Here is a 22,590-nt window from a genome sequence, read left to right as displayed (position 1 = left end):
GACCTGGATTTTAAAAAATCATACATTGAAGAAATCAGATTTAGAGTTGTAGTCGTTTTGTAGTCAAGTTCAGCGCTGTTTAGAGCCATGACTGTCCCAGACGGTTTTGGATGGATTGAGTGGTTGGGGAGGACCAACACTGAGAGGAGAATAAGGTCAGTGTCGGAAGCTCACACAAGACTGGGCGCAGGTTTTTTAGAAGTCCCTCAGTCACTGGCTTTACATTGCGCCTGATGACTTAGGTAAAATACTTAAAGGATTATCATAAAATGATGCCAGCAGTGCTGTTTGAATTCCAAGAAATGAAGAAACTTTGTGAGGTTGGCACTGGTTTGTCATTTGTTTTAATATTTCACTGATTTAAAAAGCAGACAGTGGCATCCTGATCCGTTATTCTGGATTTGGTTCTCTAAAGTCTTTGGTTTATTTTTCTTGTCATGGATTTATACTTCAAATCTTGTCTTTAAATGGCCATGATAATTAAGAATATCTGAATTCGGGTAGATGGCCTTTCAGGAAGGGGGATTTCTTTATGAAGCCGCTTTGTTGTGTTTTCAGTTTGTAGCTTGAAAGCAGTTATTTGTTCAACAGTTGTTCATCGTAACTTGCACAGTCCTAGAAAGGGCACTGTTTTGAAAGGATGACGTTTGTCAGGAGGATGAGGAACATCCACGCTGGGGGAAATGCTGAGAGAACACAGGTGGCAGTAGAGTACAATGGTCCAGTAGTCAGAACACCTGGGGAAAACAGATGGCAAGGTTTCTATAGCTGTCCTTTGGTCATCGGCTTACTATATGACCTCGAAAAATGACTCAGGGTCTTCCTAGGCTGGGCTTGGTCTAGATATTTGCTCAGGGCCTTTGAGAAAGAACTCTAAAGTTGAGATCCTTTTCCAGGGAAGGTGTTTACTTCTTTCATTCTCTCTTCAAAAGGATACTTTTAACTAAGTAATTCATCTGCAGGGAGCCAACAGGGTCCCCTTTTCTGAAACTTTTATAAAGTGGTAGTGGAAAAACTTGATGAGCTAAAGTGTGAAAGACTGGCTTTTTACAGTTAACTGGAGTAATAAGAATACTGACTACAGAATCATCTAGGAAAAGTCTACTAAATAGTGCAAGAATCCACGTGTACAGAGATAAAATATTTTAAAACTTAACTCTTTTTATGTCATGTTTCAACTTTTTGATGACTTTTTTTTTTCTGCCACCAGAGAAACAAAAACAAACATCAAGTTCTTTTTTTTTTTCCTCTCTTTTCTGTTACAGCAGGAATTAATACTGAAAGGCTTGCCATTGTACTAGAACAGGGTTATGTTGATTACCCTAATTTCAGGATATCTAAATTTGTCTTTTAAGAGAAATGGAATGTTGTCTCTCTGTGCCTTCTTCAGTTACAGTTTTAAAATATTCAGTACCCTGATGATATAACCCCTGAACTTTTCCAGGGGCATAGGACAGACTTTTAGTAAAGTATTGTAAGAAGATATTACTACTTATGTGGGTGATGGTTATTTTCCTATCCCAAGTTAAGGAAAATAGCATTTGTTCATTATTTACTATGTGTCAAGTCTGATATTGAACTTCTTACATATCTTATGTGTCAGCATCTTTGACATAAATGTCAGTTTCCCAAGAAAGTCCCTCTGAGGAGGTGGACAGTCCTTTGCTTGTACAGCAATAGAACTTCAAAGTTTTATTTTATGTGAGACTATCTTCAACTGTTTTCATTATTATTCAGTAAGCATTCTCTTGTATAACATATTTGTTATTTAGAATTAGACTTGATTGGAACAGCATGTCTTCAAGATGATTTGAATGTTTTTAAGAAGCCTCCACCCAGGTTTAAAAACTGTTTTATGTTCATTTATTTTCAACAACGTTGTACTACCAACAAATAAGTGTAAGGAAGGCAAGCCCAGATTACCCATTTTAATTTTATGTGTTATTAGTGCATATTCTGCATGTTGATATGTGTTGATGGCGTTTCTTTCGGTTGAAATAGTTTGTCAAAGGCAGAGTGACAGATTCTCCATAATAAAGGGTCTGGTGGGATTTGACCCTGGGCCAGGGTCGTCCACTACTTAAATTTACTGTGTGACCTTGGGAAAGTCAGTTCACTTCTTTGGATCTCAGTTTTCCCATATGTAAAATGAGAGCGTAACAGTAGAAAGCACCCTCTGGGTGTCTGTTGGGCCTTCATGTCCCAGTCCAGGGGCCTGTGATGCATCCATTTGGAAAGGGGGACTATAGATAAAACCTTAGATGAAGCCGATTTTGTTTCACTAAGTCTGGCCTGTCCTGCTTTGTGGAATGCCCTTCCTTTTTTTTGGCCAATTCCTACATCAGTTCTGGTTTTTATTTGTCAAAGGATGGTTGTCATAACATTAACTCTTTGTGGCGCTGCCAGGTTTAGGTAGGAGATAAGGTAATGATTAGATTTGGGTAGAGCACCGTAGTAGATATTTGAAACTGTTTTATGGCATCTTCTGAGGAGACACTCTGCTCTTGGGCATGCAGGTAATCCAATGAATAAGTCTCCTCTGGGGCTGTAGAGGAGGCCGCCCTGTACCTTGGCTGCTGGGGCCTACCCATGTGAAATCTGGACAAACTTTTCCCATGTCCCTGTCCTGTCGATTCAGCTGTTGATCAGAATTGCCGCCCTTGGTCTCTGGAATAAAATTATCATTATCAGTTCATGTTAGCACCATCGCTGTGTTGAGCAGGTGCTGTATTGATCTGCTGCCGTAGTAGCAGGAGTGATGGCTGTCGGGATGCAGCTACGTGAATTTTTCTTTTGGCAAGCCATGATGATGGGGCAGAGAGCAAAGGAAACCTGGTGTTTGTAGTATACTTTGCTCTTAAGATGGTCACAAAACTCAGCCTCATTAACGTTTAAGTGAGGCAGATGAAGAGAAGCCAGAGTTGTCAACGTTTAAATAAGTGATAATAAATAGTAAGTCTAGAGTTTCTGATCATAACTAGGCTCCAGTGTTGCTGGACCTGTGGTAGGAGCGGGGCAGTAACTGCGAACACCAGGTGAGAGCTGGAAGAGAGGAAGGACATGGAGGCTAGAAAGTCAAGTCGTCACAACTTGGCAAGAAGTAAGAAGCCTTGATCGGTTTAAAGGTATCAGAGGCCATTGGGTGTAGAGTTACAGGAGACATTCCCTCTGTACATAACCTTATTTCCATAATATTTGGATCCTACCTAGTCTTCTAAGCATTGAACAAATGCTAGGGCAGGCATTACTTTTACAAGCAGGAAAAAAGTCACAATGTATCACTTATTGGTGTATAAAATGTGCAGATTCATATGGACAGCTATGGAAAGAGAACATGCAAAGAATAAATGGTATGGAATTATGGATTAAGGTTTTTCTTTATTGTTTGTGAATGATTTGGTCATTGTAAATAAAGCGAACCATTCTACCCTTTGCCTCTTGTGAAAATCTTGCAAAATTTTGTCTGCTAGGCGATAACTGAGGTTTTTGCAGTGTAACTCTCCTGGAAAGTATGCTTCAGGAATGCTTGGAATAGGAGGCAGAATGGTTTGTTTTGATTTTTACCTTTCAAGTTGACTAAAACGACTGCACTTTTGGAACTGAGCTAGGAGAAGTGTGTGCTTTGGAGGACAAGGTTGGGGAGAACTTGCAGAGCTCCAGAGAGTAAAGGGAACCTCTGTTGTTGAAGAAGGAAGACTTGGCATTACCGGTGGTATGGAATGCAGCGTTCCCCAAATCGCTCCCTTATGAATCAGAGCTTAGTTTCTACACAATATGAAAGTAACTGAGTGTCTACTATGTGCACGTCACAGTGCCAGGGCTGTTGTCTGTTGGTGAGGTTTCCACTCTCCTTACCCAAGTGATGATGATGGCAGTGTAGTGAATATTTCAGAAGTGTGTTCACATTAGATGTGTCCTTTTCTCTGAGATGATATCATTCGGATATGGGGTAAGATTTCTTGTACAAATTGATGGGAATATTTTTATTTGGCAGCTTAATGGTCCATGAAATTGATAAGTCTGGGAATCTGGGCCTGAGATGTAGAGAGCTCTGCCCTCAGGATCAAGTTGAATAGTGGAGGCCAAGCCAAACTGGAGCTTCTGGGTGGGCTGATGGCGCCTCCAGGCCTTCCAGGAATGTGGAGTCATTGGTACAGACCCAAGGTCCTAGGAGCTGAGAAGAAGCTAATTTTGAAAGTGCTCTGGGAACCAGCGAGTATTTTTGAATTATAGCCCAAGACTGACAAGGAAAACGCCAAGATGAAAGATGAGGTTCTGAGAGAGCAGAAAGGACAAGGGACTGAAATGTGAATTTTAGCAGGCTGGGCTGTGAAATGACACATCTCGGTTTTTGTTTCTTTGCATACAGGTCTCTGTTTGCCCAAACAGCGTGCTTTAGCAATTCAGGATTGGTGATTCTAGGAAATGCTGATGGAGTTACAGCCATAGAACCGGGAGTTGTGTTATAGCCATCTTGGTTTGGATCTCTGCAGTGCCATGCCCTCCAGGGTGAGCCTTGATAAGTCGCTAGAGGAAGTTTAAGAATAATTTGCTCATGGAATTGGTATTATTCACCTTAGGTTTGAGTTGCTTTTAGTGGGTGGGAGGAGAGGAAAAAAAAAAAACCCAAATTATTTTTGAGTTTTAAATAGTAGCTTAAGAAAATAGGTAATGTATTTTCAGATAATACTTAAAAAATCTGTGCTTCGTAATATCTGGATCTCACTGGTCGTAATAATAATATATTATTAATATTGTGGATCTCTTTGTGCAAAGAGCTTTACAGCTGTTACCCTATTTAATTCTTACAAAATACTGTAGTGCTATTCCTATTTTAGAGATAAGGAAACTGAGGTCCTTTTCACTAAAGGCTACACAGTGAACAGTGATGCTTGCCTTGGAACTGTAATCAACACAGAGGAGTCTATGGGTTGCTGAGGAACTGCCAGCGTGAAGAAATAACATTTATTAATTAAGGGCCACCTCTGCCTGGTGCTATACGGGAAACATTTCACTTTGTCTTTTGGGGTACCCTCTTTTTTCCCTTTTTATAGGTGAGGAAAGTCTGGTTCAGAAACATTAAAGGACTCACCCAGGCCCTAAACAAAGCCTGTATTATTATTTCCACCACAACATGAAACTTTCCTAGATTCAGCCTTGGGGAGAAGGTGAAAATTTCTCCTTTTGTCCATTTTCAAAATCCCGTTAACCCAAATCTGCATATGCTTAGTGGTGGAGCTGTTGCCTCCAGATTATGGCCCCCATGTGCATTTCTTTCGTCTGAACACAAATTGAATAGTTGGAAAATCCAAATATAATTTCTAAATATTGTCTGAAACTAAGGGTTGCTGTGTTGAATCTCTCTGGGCGGATTCCGGTCTAGGATTATTGCTATTGTGAATACAATACACCAGAATCTGATTAGTTGTCACATGCCAATCATGAGGCAGTGTTGGGGTGACAGAGGCCTTTGATGACTTCAGAAAGTTGATGTGAGGATTTCAGGGCCTCTCCAGCAGCGCTGAGGCTCACTTGAGACTTCTGGCTGCTAGAGAGAGGATGGTGGGTACCCCTTTCTGGGAGCATCAAACTCCTGCTTGATGGCTTTGTTCTTACCTTCTGATCTTCATTTGGTTTCCCAAGTAGACCTTTGTCCTGGGCAGTAGAGTCAGGCAGCAGACCTGCCACATTGAGTGTCTTTGATTTGCTGGGCAGTACTCTGTATCAGTGGAAGTTATGAATAAATAGAATTTCCTTACGAGTTAGGTTTCCTGAGTTGGTTCATTCTTGAGTGAACAAATACAGCTGAATTTTTGAGTAGAACTGAGGCATGATCTGGACTCACAGTGATCTCAGAGGGGCATAGATACTTCGGGAAACACTGATTCAACGTTGCCTTCTGAGCAGAGCCTCTTATCCTCCCCGATAACCAAGTTTTATTTTTTATACCTTTTCCAGGTCACTAGTGCAGACAGACATGCATTCATTTGGGTACACTCAGAAACTTCGGCTTCGTTTGTCCATGCCTTTGTTCAGCAAATGTTTGTTGAACACATACTTGGTGCCAGGTACAGTGGGAAGTTCAGGAAGACAGAAAGGAATGTACCAGCGTGTCAATATAAGGTGCTTCAGTAGAGGCATGTGTGTGAGGCTCTGAGGGAGGGGAGAGGAGGGAGGCCTTACAGTTATAGGAGCCGTGGCAAAGGACTGTGGCGGAACCCGCTACAGAAAACCCTTCAGCTGTCTCCTTTTCCATTTTTCTTTGGCTTAGTGGAAGTGTTGTAGCCTGCTTCTTCTATCCAACACCTAGGATTTGCCTCTGCTTCTATAAAGGACCTAGAGATTTGGCCTTTCAAATCTCTGTAGCTCTCAGAGGGAGCAGTTTTGCTCTCTGGGGAACATTTGGCAGTACTCCCTGGAAACATTTTTGATTGTCATGATTATGGAAGAAGTACTGCTGGCATCAAGTGCGTGGAGGCCAAGGATGCTGCTAAATATCTTGCAGTGTGTGCACAGGACAGCCCTATGGGGAGGCAGGTGAAATTTGGTGGTTACCAGCCAGACTTTTAGGATTCCAGTACTGCTCTGCAATTTCACAGCCATGTGATCTCGGACACCACAGTTACACTTGGACAACAGAGTTACACAGTGCCTCAGTTTCCTCATAGTGTGGTAGTTATGAGGATTTCGTGAGGTAAGGTATGATAAGGGCTTACGGCAGTACTTGGGGGGGGTTCCCTGGTGGCCTAGCGGTTAGGATTTTGGTGCTTTCACTGCTGTGGCCCGGATTCAATCCCTGGTCGGGGCAGGCCGTGCGCCAAGGCCAAAAAAAACAACAGAAAAACCCCAAACAAGCAAACAAACAAAGAAACAATACTTGGCATAAAGTAAGACCTTAACAGCTATTATTATTTTTAGTTTTAAGCAGCAACTTTAACTTTTGTCTCCGAAGAGCTTGAGTTTGGAGAATCCAGGACAGCTGAGCTTATGGTACCGCCTCTCAGTGTGCTTTGGGGTAAGAGCTGACCATTGTTTTTATTTCTCTTGTTCCTTTTCGGCCATGGGTTTTATTTTCCACTGTTACCACCTCTTGATTCTAGGGCTTTCCTTTGCCTTTCATCCATTTTTTTTTTCCCCAGGGACCCAAATTTATGCCTTTAATGAACCTTCCCCCTAGAGGGCTGAGAAACATATTTATGATTTTCCTTAGCTCTGTCTATTTTGGGAATGGTGAGAAAACGGGAAGAAGGTCAAGGGAGATGTTGCATTACTTCCTGATTGTCACAGCTCCCTTCTTTATCAAATTCCATGCAGGACCGAGGGGCAGGTGGTACCGTCTGCTTAGTAACCCTTCCCTCTGCGCCCACCAGCTCCACCCCCAAGTTAGGTGCCTGCTGTTTCCAAAATATCCTGTAATTGGGTCACAGCATTATCTGCCTGCTGGAGATCATTTCTAAAAATCAAAGTAAAGACTCGGTCTGTCTCAGAGGGATTTGAAATGTCTCTGTCCTCTACCTCTGGGCTTTGCAGAGTTGTTCTGAAAACAAAAGAAAGCGGACTTGTTATCTCGATTAGGTGGCAGTCTCTCTGTGGCCTAGAGCTGTGTCACATTTTCACTTGCACATGCACTCAAACCATGGTCCTTTCTGACTTTCAGCTGGAAGGTGAGCTTGTGGACTCCACACAACAGATCAAATTTACTGTTGAATTTTTATCACGTGATTGACTTGTAAAGGTTTTCCTTCAGTGTCTTGAATGGTATCAACAGACTAGAGAAAACTTAAGTTCAGTTGATATAGGTTTCTAATTTCCTTCCCCATGACACTGTCCTCTCTCCCCTGAATGAGAGCAGTGGCCTCTCAGTGGCCTCTCGGCTTGTCCAGCTCCATTCAATCAGTTTGGCTTTCCAAGTGCTGGGCGCCGTTCCAAACGATGCACATGGAAACGGACTGGGACGGCCACTGCCTCTGACAGCTGAAGAACTAGCTACGGTAAAATGCGATGTGTGCTTCCCAGATCAGCAGCTGCTCTGTTTGGGTGTGGGGTGTGTGTCAGGCAAGCTTCCCAGGAGAAGGGATGCTCCATCTATCCCACCGCACACCTGGCCCCTCCGTCTCTGCCGCTGTGTCAGGCGCCCCTGACTCCCAGCTCCGAAGCGTGCCTCCACTTCCTTCCCACCGCTCTTGCCTCTCACCTAGGAGTCTGCAGCTCCTCCTCCAGGGCCTCTCCTTGTTCTCAGCAGGGTCTCCGAGGTCATCTCTTGAGATCCGCAGGCCTGGGCACGCCCACCCCACCTGCAGGGGCTCCTCGCTGCGCTCAGGAGGAAGCCCAGCTCCTTGGCACCGCATGTGAGCCCCTCATGGCCTGCTTGCTCTGCATCTCGTGCTCTGAGCTCGGGCCTCACGGTATTTACAACACGACAGTTTTCTCTGGCCTTTTGTCCTATTCCCATCCCCTGCAACCATCCCTGCCGTCTGTGTGCTCTTTACCTGCTTGACTTTAGTTCCTCCTTTGGGGAAGTAGCTTAATCATCACCCACCTCAGTGTGCGGCAGGGTGACCTGAGGGCTCTTTAAAACACACACGGCCGGCCCCACCCCAGGGCTTCTGATCCCATAGGCCTGTGGTGTCTGTAGCCTGATGAAAGCTTGCAGTTTAATGATTTCCCAGGAGATGCTGATTCTGCTCATCTGGGGACTGCACTTGGAACATGGTCACCCAGGACAGGGTGACTGGTTCTTCTCGCTCCCACGGTGAGCTCCCTCACACCCACTTACATCCCACCTTTGTTAGCACGCAGAACTGTAACCGTTTACTTCCCTGGCTCCTTTTCCAGTCCATAAGCCCTGGAGGGACAGCACTGTGGCTTCTTCATCTTTGTGTTCCCAGTGTTTTGGAAGTCCTGGGTGCTTGATTAACATTTGTCAAAGAATGAGTATGTGAATGAACAAGAATGTTATCGTTGGAGGTTTTGATAAATATGCCCCAGGACATTTTCAGCAGCTAGTTTTCCTGAGAGTTGATCCCCAGATATGGTGGTATAGGCTTATAGTATGATGTTAATGGGGTTAACATAAGAGCCGATTAACTCTGTGGTTTTTGTGTCCGGATTCTAGAGAAGTCTAGGGGAGGGGCTACCTTTAAACCCATTATTGTTTCTGGAATGAATCAAAAATACATTGTTTTCTTATAGTGGCTCAGGATGAAAATATGTGTTCACAGGAAATGCAGATGTCATTTAATTTAGCCACAGCATAAGCATGGCCCCTTTATTTGAAATAATAAATCATATTGAACTGAAATTAAGTATAACCAGATGTTTAATCATTTCTCCAAGCCAGAAGGAGGGATAGCCAGAATACTTCATTTCCTTATTCATTCTGCAAATGTTTATTAAGCACCTACTATGTGCCAGTGGGTTTGAGGGGCATGGCAATGATTAAAACACTCTCTGCTGTCTCTGTGGGAGGGTCTGTGAAGAAATAGAGACGGGTGATGTGATGTAAAGTGCCTAGTGGGTTCCTTTAGATCAAGTGGTCCTAGTATGTGACTATTAAGCTATGTCCCTAGTGGCAGTAAGTGATGGCCATGTCAGGATCATGAAGAGGAACAATTTTAGGCCAGGAGAATGGTACAGAGGGCCTCACTTTAAAGCATCTCTTGGTGGCAGGAAGGATAAGTTAGGAGTTTTGGATTAACAGATACATACTACTATATATAAAACAGATAGGGCTTCCCTGGTGGCGCAGTGGTTGAGAGTCCGCCTGCTGATGCAGGGGACGTGGGTTTGTGCCCCGGTCCGGGAAGATCCCACGTGCCGCGGAGCGGCTAGGCCCGTGAGCCATGGCCACTGAGCCTGCGCGTCCGGAGCCTGTACTCCACAACGGGAGAGGCCACAGCAGTGAGAGGCCCACGTACCGCAAAAAAAACAAAAAACAAACAAACAAACAAAAAACAGATAAACAACAGGGACCTACTGTATAGCAGAGGGAACTATATTCAGTATCTTGTAATAACCTATAATGGAGAAGAATCTGAAAAAGAATACGCACATACACACACGTATAATTGAATCACTTTGCTGTATACCTGAAACTAGCACAGCATTGTGAATCAACTATACTTTAATAAAAAAAAAGATACTCAAGGAACACGCCCCCCCCCCCAAACGAAAAAAGCTCCTTAAGGAGCCCTAATGATCCTGCAGTCCTGAAAACTGGATTGATATCTCATTATTATTGTGCCTGGTCATCGGTCATCCAGGCTTCGGCTCCAGGCTTGCTTCCAGGTACTCTAAAGCAGTGTTTCTCAAAGTGATTGGAAACCCGAGTGATTGGAAATATATTGTGAATAAAGGTTTCTGCCATTAAATTCAGAAAATTGTGTATACCTACTCTCCATCAGCATATTTAAGAAGTCCTGCTGAAACGAAGTTTGTTAACTTCCTTTAACCCCGCATTTGCCTGTGGGTGCATCTTGCACAGTCTCTTGTGAACTGGTGTTTCTTGGCACACACCTTGGACAGCCAGCTCTAGAAGTTCTGCTTTGCATGCCCCTGAAAGAACATTGCACGTGAGGCAGACTTCTCTGCTCACCCTTCAGTGTTTTCTCATCCTTGTGGAGGACTGCAGGATCTTCAGTGGGGACAGCATTTCTTTTATTGGTTTTCCTCATGCCTGATCAGTGGATCGGTCCCACTGGCTTGGGTCCAAAGATAAATGGCATCTCGAGCCGGAGAGATCATTGCTCACGTGGTGCATTTAGGGGAGGAGCTGGCTAACGGAGAGTGGTTTTTGACTTGAATTGTTCAAATTATGACTTCATTGCATCTTTCGGATATCTAGACATTGTCTTGGAGGCCAGCTGACTCTAAGTGGACAGAGGGAGAGAGGAGTGACCAGCTGGAGTTGCTAAGGCTGAGCATTAGGTATGAGAAAAATAAACTTGGGGTCAGACTTGGTTAAGCCTGTCCTGGGTTTTTGCTGACATTTTGGAATCTTCCCGACTTAAAAGAATATTGGCTTTTAGATTTTTTTCTGTTGAGGTGTGTTTAGTTTTGGTCCTACGTGAGGTCAGAGCTGACGGACTAGGTCTGTCTTTGTGAAGAATTTCATTCTCTGATCATCTTTATGGTTGTAGTTTGGCATGGAGGGCAGGAAATGGACTAGGTCGGGCGAGCTCACTGAAAATTTTCATTTGAGGGAGAGCCCTGGATGAGTCTTTTTGAAAGAATATTTGCATAGATAGAATAATTCAGAGTAAAAGAGTGTTGGTTCAGTTTTCAGGGATGGGAGGAGGCCCCTATCCTGTGCTGCTGATTTTTAATGCTTGGGGCAACTCCCAGAAAGATGCAGTAGGACTTAACTGAGAAGAGGGTTAAAAGAAGCTGCAGATATAGATGGAATAGCCCCCAAAACCCTCCACCCAGGGAAGGAGCCAGTGTGGAGCACAAGGAGAATTAGGGCTGGGGGTCCCTGGGGGTTCCTTCTAGTTCTGGGAATTTAGACTTTGAATTTGCAGTGATTGGTGCTTTTGGGTCCCCCTTGTCAGGGTACTCTTTTCTTGGCATTGGTGCTTTCCCTAAATGGGACAGTACATTTAGTGTGAACAGTAGATGTGTTGCATACCATTACTTGGTCAGTATCTCCATGTCTTCAACCATCTATTATCCCGAATTTCAGGGGGAAAAAAAACCCCGTGTTTGAATTAATCGTATTGCAATGATTTGAGCAGAAAATGTATGAGCAGTGGTGCAACAGAAGTAACACTCACCACTCTTATTCATGAGGCTTAGCAATTGGGTCAGTGTCATTTTCTAAAAATGTCTTTTTTTCCAGGACTTGAGGTTATTTGTACTAAAATAAATAGAGGAAGTCTTGCATTCCATCTACTTAACATACAATGGTCTCCCGATCAAAGCCATCTCCTGCTGACTTGAGTTTTATTTTAGCTTAAGTCATTTTCCTTTACTGGTACCAGATCGTGCTGTTATGTGTATATTTTACAAGCTGCAAGTAGAAATAAAAAGCAAAAATAAGATGTGGCATTGTATTGAATTTTGTCTTTTTCCCCCTTTTGTTCTGAGAACATGTGGCTTACAAGAAAAACCAATAAAGATAGACGACTGGGGAGAGTGTTGATTTGTGGCATTATTATCTTTATTTCTTGTAAAGAAAACAGGATTTTCATTAGATGCTATTGTGCTGTTTTCCATTGAGAGAGATAATAGTGGGATGGATGGCCCCATTCAGAGTCTATATACATTTTTGCTTAACATTTAAATGATTTTTGTATGAACATTTGTAAAGGTGTTTCTTTCTTTCTGCAGCACCAGCTATTAAACAGTGTGGTGCTATCTTGCCCAAAACAATTTCCTTCCATAGGAGAGCTCGGTGGATACACGTTTTTATGAAATCACATTTGCTTTTCCTTAGTGTTGACCTTGAAAGCTAACTTTTGAAATGCTTGCAGATATATCCTTTTGATAGATGGTTAGGTCAAAGGAGGATACCCAATGTGATGTGATTTTTTTTTTTAACATCTTTATTGGGGTATAGTTGCTTTACAATGGTGTGTTAGTTTCTGCTGTATAACAAAGTGAATCAGCTATACGTATAATACATCCCCATATCTCCTCCCTCTTGTGTCTCCCTCCCACACTCCCTATCCCACCCCTCTAGGTGGTCACAAAGCACCAAGCTGATCTCCCTGTGCTATGCGGCTGCTTCCCACTAGCTATCTATTTTACGTTTGATAGTGTATATATGTCCATGCCACTCTCTCACTTCGTCCCAGCTTACCCTTCCCCCTCCTCATGTCCTCAAGTCCATTCTCTACATCTGCGTGTGATGTGATTTTAAACATTTCATTTGCATAAAGCAAAAGTTCGTGGGAGAATGAGTAGAAACAAGTAGAGATGTTGGGGATGACTCTGCTGGCTTTCCCTCTCTTCTTCCCGAGCCACCCTCAGTGTTTCTGTATCCTTTTAGCAATGAGTAAAAGGGAAAAACATAATTCTCATGTATTCATTCTTAATTCATCTAAAGGATGTGCATTTCAGGGGTGTTTCTTCAAGGAGACTAACTGGGAACGAAAGAGAACTGGTATCATGTTTAGTGAAATAAACCGGTCACGAAAGGACCAATATCGTATGAATGTCCTTATATGTGGTGCCTGGAGAAGTCAGGTTTACAGAGACAAAGTGGAAGGTGGTCGCCAGGGCCTGGAAGGAAGAGGTCATAATGGGGAGTTATTGTTTAATGGGTTCAGAGTATCAGGTGGGGAAGATGAAAAAGTTCTGGAGATGGATGGTGGTGATGGTTGCACAGCACTGTGAATGTGCTTAATTCCACAGAACTGTACACCTAAAAATGGCTAAAATGATAAATTTGGTTATGTACACTTTACCACAATTAAAAAAAAGGTTTAACCCCTCCCCCCCCAAAAAAAAGAGAACTGGTCCTGTGTCCTCACCAGCAGAGGTACCGTGACCCAAGGACTTCTGACTTATTGTCAATGTGGAACCTGAAGGAGGAGTTAATTTGCACTGGACTGAAGCTGCTGGCGCAGCTCTTCTGATGTCTGTGCAATCTGCCCCCGGGGCTGAGGCTCTGAGATTGTGCGGGTTCCCAGGACCCCAGGAGCTGGGGAGGGTACAGGTGCCACTCAGCTGAACCTGATCCTCAACTCCTGTGTTTTCAAAAGCTTTCTTTAGTGTAGGACTAACACTGATCCAGACAAGTTTGAAATCGTGAAGTTTGAAATTGGGTATGCTCTATGTGGGTTTGAAGTTTGAAATTGGGTATGCTCTGTGTGGGTCATGTTTTTGGTCATGTATGTTACTGACTTCTGCTTTGAAGATGAAGCGATTTGGTAAAAATTAATCTTCATTGGGATGTCCTCAAAAACTGTGGCACCTTTCCCATGTATTCTGTTGAGTGTGCCTTCATAGCCAAGTGACCAGCTGGCCTCACCCTTCTTTTGCCTTGTCCATTTGTGGTTCTAAAGAGAGCATGGACTTCAGATCTAGACAGAGCTGAGTTTCACTTTGGGCCCTGCCTTGGGATAGGTGGATATAGGTGGGTGCCCTGCCTGAGCCCCAGTTTCTCTCTATAAAATATCTAGAGTGATACCTACCTGGGTGGGAGGGTTTCCTGTGATAATGTGAAAATGTGTGCTATAAAGTGATCAAGATATTTACTGCCTTGATTTCCTGTTGTTGAAGTCGTTGGTAGGTGGACCAGGATTTTAGATTAACTCCACATCGGTTACTGTGCTGTGGAAGATGGTCCTTGATCAAAAACTTACATATGTTTAGTATTAAAATATTTAAACAGATAATTCTTTTAAAGAAGAATGATGGGGAGATATTTGTAATTGGTAGTAGGTTTTTTTTGTGTGTGTGTGGTACACGGGCCTCTCACTGCTGTGGCCTCTCCCGTTGCGGAGCACAGGCTCCGGACGCGCAGCCCCAGCGGCCACGGCCCACGGGCCCAGCCGCTCCGCGGCATGTGGGATCCTCCCGGACCGGGGCACGAACCCGCGTCCCCCGCATCGGCAGGCGGACCCTCAACCACTGCGCCACCAGGGAAGCCCGGTAGTAGGGTTTTTTTTTTTTTTTGCGGTACGCGGGCCTCTCACTGTTGTGGCCTCTCCCGTTGCGGAGCACAGGCTCCGGACGCGCAGGCCCAGCGGCCACGGCTCACGGGCCCAGCCGCTCCGCGGCATGCGGGATCCTCCCGGACCGGGGCACGGGCCCGTGTCCCCTGCATCGGCAGGCGGACTCTCAACCACTGCGCCACCAGGGAAGCCCCCCGGTAGTAGGTTTTTAATGCTTTATATTCAACTACATAGTCTTGGTGTTGACTGTTACCTCCCCCCTCCCCTTTAAGTATCTTCAGAGAATGTGGATGACAGTTCCTCAGTGTCTTTGATGCCTCATATTATAGTTTAATAGGTGTGGAAGACCTACGGGCTGGGATTTGATGCTGGATTGGTCTCTATCAGCAAAAGTTACCTACTTTTTCTCACCTGAAGAGGATCCTGTAGAGATTATAAGGGTTAATGTTTATTGGGCACCTCCTGTGAGACAGCAGCCACTGTCTGTGATGCACGTGTTAACGTGGAGATCATTTGGTCCCATGCGCCTGTGAAGTAGCTGCTGTAGTTATCTGCAGATACAGGTGGGGAAGCTGAGGCTCACCCAGTTTGTCCCAGGGCACACAGCTAGAGCAGGTGATAGGATTGGGCTGAGTGTAGATTATGAGGACAGAACTCGGCATGGGGAAGGCACTCGGTAAATGTGAATGCAGGTGCTTGAGTACACACACATACCCTTTAATTGATATTTCCCTGAGACACAAGAGCGTTGCAAAATCAGGAAATATCCTGGGAAAGTAGAGAGAGTCTAAGGACCAACCAGCATGAGAAAGCTCGTGGCAGAAACACAAACTGTGTTTGGTTGTAATTGTAGCTGCTTTGCATTTCTTTCTAATTGCTGTTTTAAACAAAGAAAATGTCTATACTCTCTGTAGTGTGATATATACTTTCAAAGGATTGTAACTGGGGTTGTGATATTTTTCTTGAGGAAAAAAATCAGTTATTTCTTTAAGCATTGAGCATTCTGTCCTGAGAATGCGCTCAGTATAATTAGAGAGGATAAGCTCCAGCCGCCAGGGGTGAGCAACTGGCGGTCTTGAAATGTTCTGTAAACGTATTAGTCTGAAAATTGCATTTTAATGCTGTGTACTAGCAAAACTGAATTTTACTTGCTAATTTATTCCATGTTAATAGTGACCTTTTTCTACAGGAAGCCTGTTACTTTATTAAAAAAAATATATAGGTCATTTGTTTCTTCCAAAATAATTGAACGATCTTTTGGAATAACCTATTAGTACTTCCACTTCTATTTGAGTCAGGATAGTGATGGAATACAAGAAAGCAGATAGAATTTCAGGTCAAGAATTTGATTTTAGGAAATATCATTTTCCCTATGATGTTTGCTTTGACTAGCTTTGGTGTACTGTGCATCCTGACTTAAATGCTATATTTTGATCTTTAAAATGAGTTAAGGCAACTTTGTGGTCCTTTTTGCCATCTGGGTGATGCTAGTATAATAAAATGTATTCATTGAATTAGTTATCAATAATGTCATCTAAGAAAACCATCTTAATAATTCCTGAGTAGTGAGTTGGTTAACAATTATTTATGCCAGAGAATTTCCCCAAGTCTGTTTTAATAAACAAATAAATAATTTATTTATTTGGCTGTGCTGGGTCTTAGTTGCGGCACACAGGATCTTTAGTTGCGGCATGCAGGATCTTTTTTTTTTTTTTCATGCAGGATCTTTAATTGTGGCATGCGGGCTCTTTTAGTTGTGGCATGTGGGCTCTTAGTTGCGGCATGTAGGATCTAGTTCCCTGACCAGGGATCGAACCTGGGCCCCCTGCATTGGGAGCATGGAGTCTTAACCGCTGCACCACCAGGGAAGTCCCTAAAGGGCCAAATTCTGAATTAGCCTGTTTTGGAAATTTCTGGTTGTTTCCTTAGCATACAGAGAAAATCAGGCTTCCAGTGTGTGGTAAAGGTATTTCACATGATTAACAGATAAAGAAAGCACAGTTGATGTAGGGTGCATGTGCAAGTTTGACATTAGACTCTGGAGGTATAGGGAAGCTATCAATGGGAGAAATTTGAAACACACCTGTTTACCTGCATAGTTGTGTACTTCATTTACATGTTTCCTTGAGGGCTAATTTTTGTTAATAAAAATTTGAAGGCCGCATGTAATCTTTAACTGTTAGCTGTAGGCCCCAAAGAATCAAAAGAAATGGATACCTCTCTTAAGAGTTTTAAAAGAGAGTATCAAATGATTATAGGTCGCTATTATAGAATATTGTTTGATGATTGTTCATTGGTCAAAATTCAGAAGTATTGCCTTAATGGAGGAAATGGAGAGAGAAATGAAGAGAGTGGGAAGGTAAGCAGATTATAAGTATTTTACTTCGAATTTTTCTGGTATATTAAGTGGCTTCCATTCTAGGGAAATACTTGCTTTTTTATGATAAAGTTTCTAATTTACTTAAAATATGTTTACATTTTGATTGTGTTCTGTTTACCTTGTATGTAAAGAAACGCTTGAATCTCAAACATTTAACCCTTGAATCTCAAACATTTAACCACTCCCCTCTGTATTCAAAAGAGTGATTTGAGAGCTAACAAATTTTGCACCAATCAAGAGAATTAACTGGCTAGAAAAACGGAGTCATTTACCTGCATCTGTGGAGTCAGTTCTGTATAGGGTATTTGTTACCTTTAGAACTGTGTCTCTCCCCTTGTGCACCCCCCACCCCCAACAAATACCTTGAAGTCTTAACCTCTGGTACTTGTGAATGTGACCTTATTTACAAAATGGTCTTTGAAGATGTCAAGTTAAGATGAGGTGAAACTGGTGTAGGGTGGACGCTTAATCCATTGTAACTGGTGTCCTTATCAGAAGCGAAATTTGGGCATAGACACAGACTGGGAGAATGCCACGTGAAGACAGAGATACACAGACACAGAAGAAAGATGACTATGTGACGATGAAGGTTACGCCAGGGCTACCAGAAGCTGGAAGAGGCTAGGAAGGATCCTCTCCTAGATGCTTTGGAGCGCGCATGGCCCTGCCAACACCTTGATGTCAGAATTCAAGCCTCTAGAACTCTTAAGAGAATACGTTTCTGTTGGTTAAGGCACACAGTTTGTGTTTGTTCCAGCAGGCCCAGGAAGCGACAAGACTTTATAGAGTCAGACTGCTTAAGTTTGAATCCTGGCTTCACATTCTAATGTTGTGGTCTTGAACCTCAAGTTATAAGGCAAGCTATTTATTTATTTTTGCGGTACGCGGGCCTCTCACTGTTGTGGCCTCTCCCGTTGCAGAGCACAGGCTCCGGGCGCGCAGGCCCAGCGGCCATGGCTCACGGTCCCAGCCGCTCCGTGGCATGTGGGATCCTCCCAGACCGGGGCACTAACCCGTGTCGCCTGCATCGGCAGGTGGACTCTCAACCACTGCGCCACCAGGGAAGCCCATAAGGCAAGTTATTGAAACTCGTGGTACCTCAGTTTCCTCATCTGTAAAGTAGGACTAAAAAGAATCCCTTCCTCATGAGGTCATTTTGAAGATAAAGTAATCTATGTTTAATACCTTGGCAGTGCCTGGTGCTATTACATGTGAAAAATTCAGTCGTTTAAAAACTATATAGAAATGATTTTTGATCCTTCAACAAATATCTGTTGAGCTTCTTTTTTAATGACAACCCTCATGCTAGACAGTGAGTGTTCAGGGTGAACCCTCATAGATCCTTTAGAAAGAAGATTCCACGTGGCATCTTTATGGGCAAGAACTGGCTTTGACCTTTCCTTGGACCTTGGGAAGCCCAGTACAGGACCTATGAACTGCGCAGTCAGTGAGCATGGAGCCAGACTGCCTGGGGTCAAATTCTGGTTCTTGCTAGCTTTGACCTTGGGCGATAACAGAATCGTTAACGTTCTCTGCCTCCACATCTGCAAAATGGTGACAATAATTGTACTTTTGTCAATAGGGTTATGGTAAGGATTAAGTGAATTAAAACACATGAAGTGCCTAGAATAGTAAGCACTTAATAAATGTTGTTGTTATATTATTAAATAAACCCAGAAAGCTTTCAAACTTGTAAATTAATTCATTTGTTTGAAATTTATTAAGTGTGGAGAATTCAGATATGAATCAGATACAGCTCCTTTTCACATAGAATGAATAGTTAAGTCAGGGAAGATTAATTCACTTACACTTTGATGAAATAGTATATGAACAAAGAAAATGGTGGTAGAAAGTAGAAAGAGCATGATTAATTCTCAGGGTTTCAGAGTATCAGGGAAGGTTTCCCACATATGGGTTTTGGAGGTTGAATAATTCTCAGGGTTTCAGAGTATCAGGGAAGGTTTCCCACATATGGGTGTTGGAGGTTGAATAGGAGTTTTCTAGGCAGCAAAGGAAAGAAAGAACATTAGGGGAAATGGGAGTAGTATATCCAAAGGCATGGAGTATTACCACCATGGCATGCACAGGAGATACAGCCAGTGGTTACTCATAGTGGTACAAGAGTATAGGTCCTAGAGCCAGGATTCAAATTCTGCCACTTACTGCTGTGTCTCCTTAAGCTAATTTCTTGACCTCTCTGTGCCTCTGTATTTTCATCTTTTAAATAGGGATAACAGACTTTGGGAGGATTAAATGGGCATATTAATTTGAAGTGCTTAGATCAGTGCTTGTCCAAAGTAAGTGTTTTAAAAAAAGTATTGGCTCTAATTAATGTTATTACTCTTCAATTTGCTAAAAGAAGACAAGGGCTAAGAGGGTTCCCTTAAGATTCTTAATCGAGTTCAGCGATTCCTGTGGGCTTGGATAAATGCTGTACCCTTGGGTCTGTATACTCTCTTGAAACAGCTTTCACCATTTGAACATTTGGGTTAGGAGGTGAAAAAAATACATTGTTTAAGTAGAGGAAAAAGTGATTAAAGGAGGCCAGACATTGGCACAAAACTTTGTGCAGATTGCTGATTAGGCAAAATTAAAAGAATAAACCAGCATGTTGAGCCAACATGGTTTTGTTTTTAGATCTGGTGAACCACCTGTATCTTTAAGTGATCAATTTAAAGATGGTTTGGTTTATTGTTAATTGTCTCCAAATTACCCGGTGACATCAGTCTGTGTTCTGAACCAGGGTAAGTTTAGAAAAACCATCACTGGAACACAGCCCATTGGTGGTGCTGCTAAATTGGCAGGTGTTTAGAGGTGAAAGGAGGCGTGTGGCCTCGGGATTTCTTTGGCTACACTTCTCAGAGCTGTGATGACAAATGCATGAATGATTTCAGCTGTGGTCCAATCTACTTTTATTTTTAGTTTCTAAAGGGGGGTGTCATTTCCAGTTGTGGTTTTCTTTGATCATGAGAGTCAAATGTACTCATTATGACAAGACTTAGGCAGAAAGAAAATAAAAAGTAAACCATCACCAGAAATGTCAACATTTGGAGATAATAATTGTTAACACTTGGGGTAAAGCCTGCTAAGCCTCTTGCCACTTGCAAAAAAATTAGGCCTTTCTCGACTGCAGGGGCAGTAAGGCCAGCATTGGACACAGGGCAGGCTGGTGAGTGAGATTTTTGGGGAGATGTTTAATTAGAAAATTCAGGACAGGAACAACATAATGATGATCATGGAATTGTTTTACACTAAACTAGTTAAAAATGTTGGTGAAATAAGTCGCTGAAAAAAGGTTATATTTACTCACTAAGCATTTTTTAAAATAAATTTATTTAGTTTTATTTATTTTGGGCTGCATTGGGTCTTTGTTGCTGCACATGGGCTTTTCTCTAGTTGCGGCAAGTGGGGGCTACTCTTCGTTGTGGTGCGCAGGCTTATTGCTGTGACTTCTCTTGTTGCAGGGCATGGGCTCTAGGCACATGGGCTTCAGTAGTTGTGGCTCATGGGCTCAGTAGTTGTGGCGCACAGGCTTAGTTGCTCCGCGGCATGTGGGATCTCCCCAGACCAGGGCTCGAACCCGTGTCTCCTGCATTGGCAGCAGATTCTTAACCACTGCGCCACCAGGGAAGCCCATCATTAAGCGTATTTATTGAGTGCCAGTGAGATGCTAGGGATACAGCAGTGAACACAGCACAGCAGATAAAAATCTGAGCCTTTGTGGAAGTTGCATCCATTGTCAGGATTATAGACAGTAACTAAATCAAATAAGTAATTGATATCATAAGGAGGAAGTACTGTGGAGAAAAATGAACCAGACCAGAGGGATGGGGTGGTAAGGGGAGGGTGAGAAGGAGGGGATGTGATTTTATTTTATTTTTTAAATTGAAGTAGAGTTGATTTACAATGCTGTGCCAATTTCTGCTGCACAGCAAAGTGACTCAGTTATACACATATATGTGTATATTTACACACATTCTTTTTTTATATTCTGTGTGATTTTAAATGGGGGGCAGTCAGGGAAGGTTTTACAGAGAAGGTATTTGAATCAACACTTGAAGGAGGTGAGGGAGGGTGGCCTGTGCTGTGCATACTTGGGGAACGAGTGTTCCAGGCAGTGGTGTTCGAGGAGCGGGAGGGTATCAGCATGGCTGCAATGAGGGGAGAAGGAGTGGATGGGATCAGAGAGATGAAAAGGTGGGGTGAAGGGCTGAAACATCCCACTAGGGCTGGTTGGGCCATTGGAACAGCCTTGACTTTAATGCCAATTAAGATGTGAAGCCACTGGAGGGTTCCCAGCCAGGGGTAACTGTTACATTTCACAAGGGTCATCTGGTGGCTGTATGAGAATAGATTTTAGGAGTGCTGAGTGGACTCAGGGAAATCAGTCCAAAGATGGTTGTGGTAATCTGGTTTGAGAGATGATGGAGAGTTGGACAAGGCCAGTAGCGGTGGGAGTGACTGGATTCTTAGTATATTTTCAAATTGGAGCCAGTGGGATTTACTGATGGCTTGAATGTGGGGTGTGAGAGAAAGGGAGGAGTCAAGGATGATTCCACGGATTTTAGTCTGAGCAGCTGGAAGTATGAGGCTGCTCTGAACTGAGATGGAGAAGACTATGATTGAGTGGAGCAGGCTTTGGTGAGGGAGTGTCAAGGTCTGAATGTGTCCCCACACCAAATTCTTATGTTGGAAACCTTACCCACTAATGTGATGATACTAGGAGATGTGGCCTTTAGATAAGGTCATGAGGGTGTACCCCTCATGAATGGGATTAGTGCCTTTATAAGAGTTATGAGAGAGCTTGCTAACCCTCTGTGCTGTCCGCCACGTGAAGATATGAGAAGTTGGCAGTCTGTATCCTTCCTGGAAGAGGGTTTTCATTAGACACCGGATCTGCTGGTGCCTTGATCTTGGACATCCAGCCTCCAGAACTGTGAGAAATAAATTTCTGTTGCTTTAAAGCCATCACTCTATGGTATTTTGTTATAGCAGCCTGAATGGATAAAGACAAGGTGGATCAGGAGTTCAGCTTTGAATATGGCAGTTTGATGTGTTTAACAGACGTTGATTGGAGATGTGGACCCAGCAGTTGGATCTAGGAGTCTGGAGCTTAGGGGAGAGGTCTGAGCTGGAGTTACAGGTTTGGGAGTATAAAGATCATCCAGAGAGGGAGTGAAGTTAGAGAAGACTTGCACTGGCAAGTTAGGGTTGGGGAGATGAGAGGAAGAAGAAGCAAAGGAGACTGAGAGGGACTGGGCAGTGATGGAGGAGTGTGATGTCTTAGAAGCCAAGTGAAGATGTATTTCAAGGGAGAGGTGTGATCAGCTGGGTCAAATCTAAAAGTAAATCACATCTCTGTATAAAACTGTAGTAATTATTGAAAACTTATGTTTGTTCTTTAGGTTTTATCTTATTTACTTCTCAGGATATACAGAATGAAGTATAAATGCCCCATTCTTTCTTCCTGCTCCCTGTATGTAGCATAGTTAATAGTTAATAGTGTGGGTAACCTTCCAGATGTGTGTATTTATATATCATATTGATATCGATGTATCTATATCTATTTGTAAACTTTTGTCTTAAGATATT

The 22,590-nt window shown here is 43.1% G+C and overlaps 1 protein-coding gene across 17 annotated transcripts in view; it reads left to right on the top strand.

Moving 5' to 3' along the window:
- Positions 1-22,590, top strand: part of APBB2 (amyloid beta precursor protein binding family B member 2) — a 375,842-nt gene that overhangs the window by 1,031 nt on the left and 352,221 nt on the right. The window lies entirely within an intron of this gene.

The sequence above is a fragment of the Globicephala melas genome, chromosome 5 (assembly GCF_963455315.2).
Source record: "Globicephala melas chromosome 5, mGloMel1.2, whole genome shotgun sequence".
Taxonomy (NCBI): Eukaryota; Metazoa; Chordata; class Mammalia; order Artiodactyla; family Delphinidae; genus Globicephala; species Globicephala melas.
Note: the sequence above shows the minus strand (reverse complement) of the source record. Positions and strands in the feature narration are given on the sequence as shown.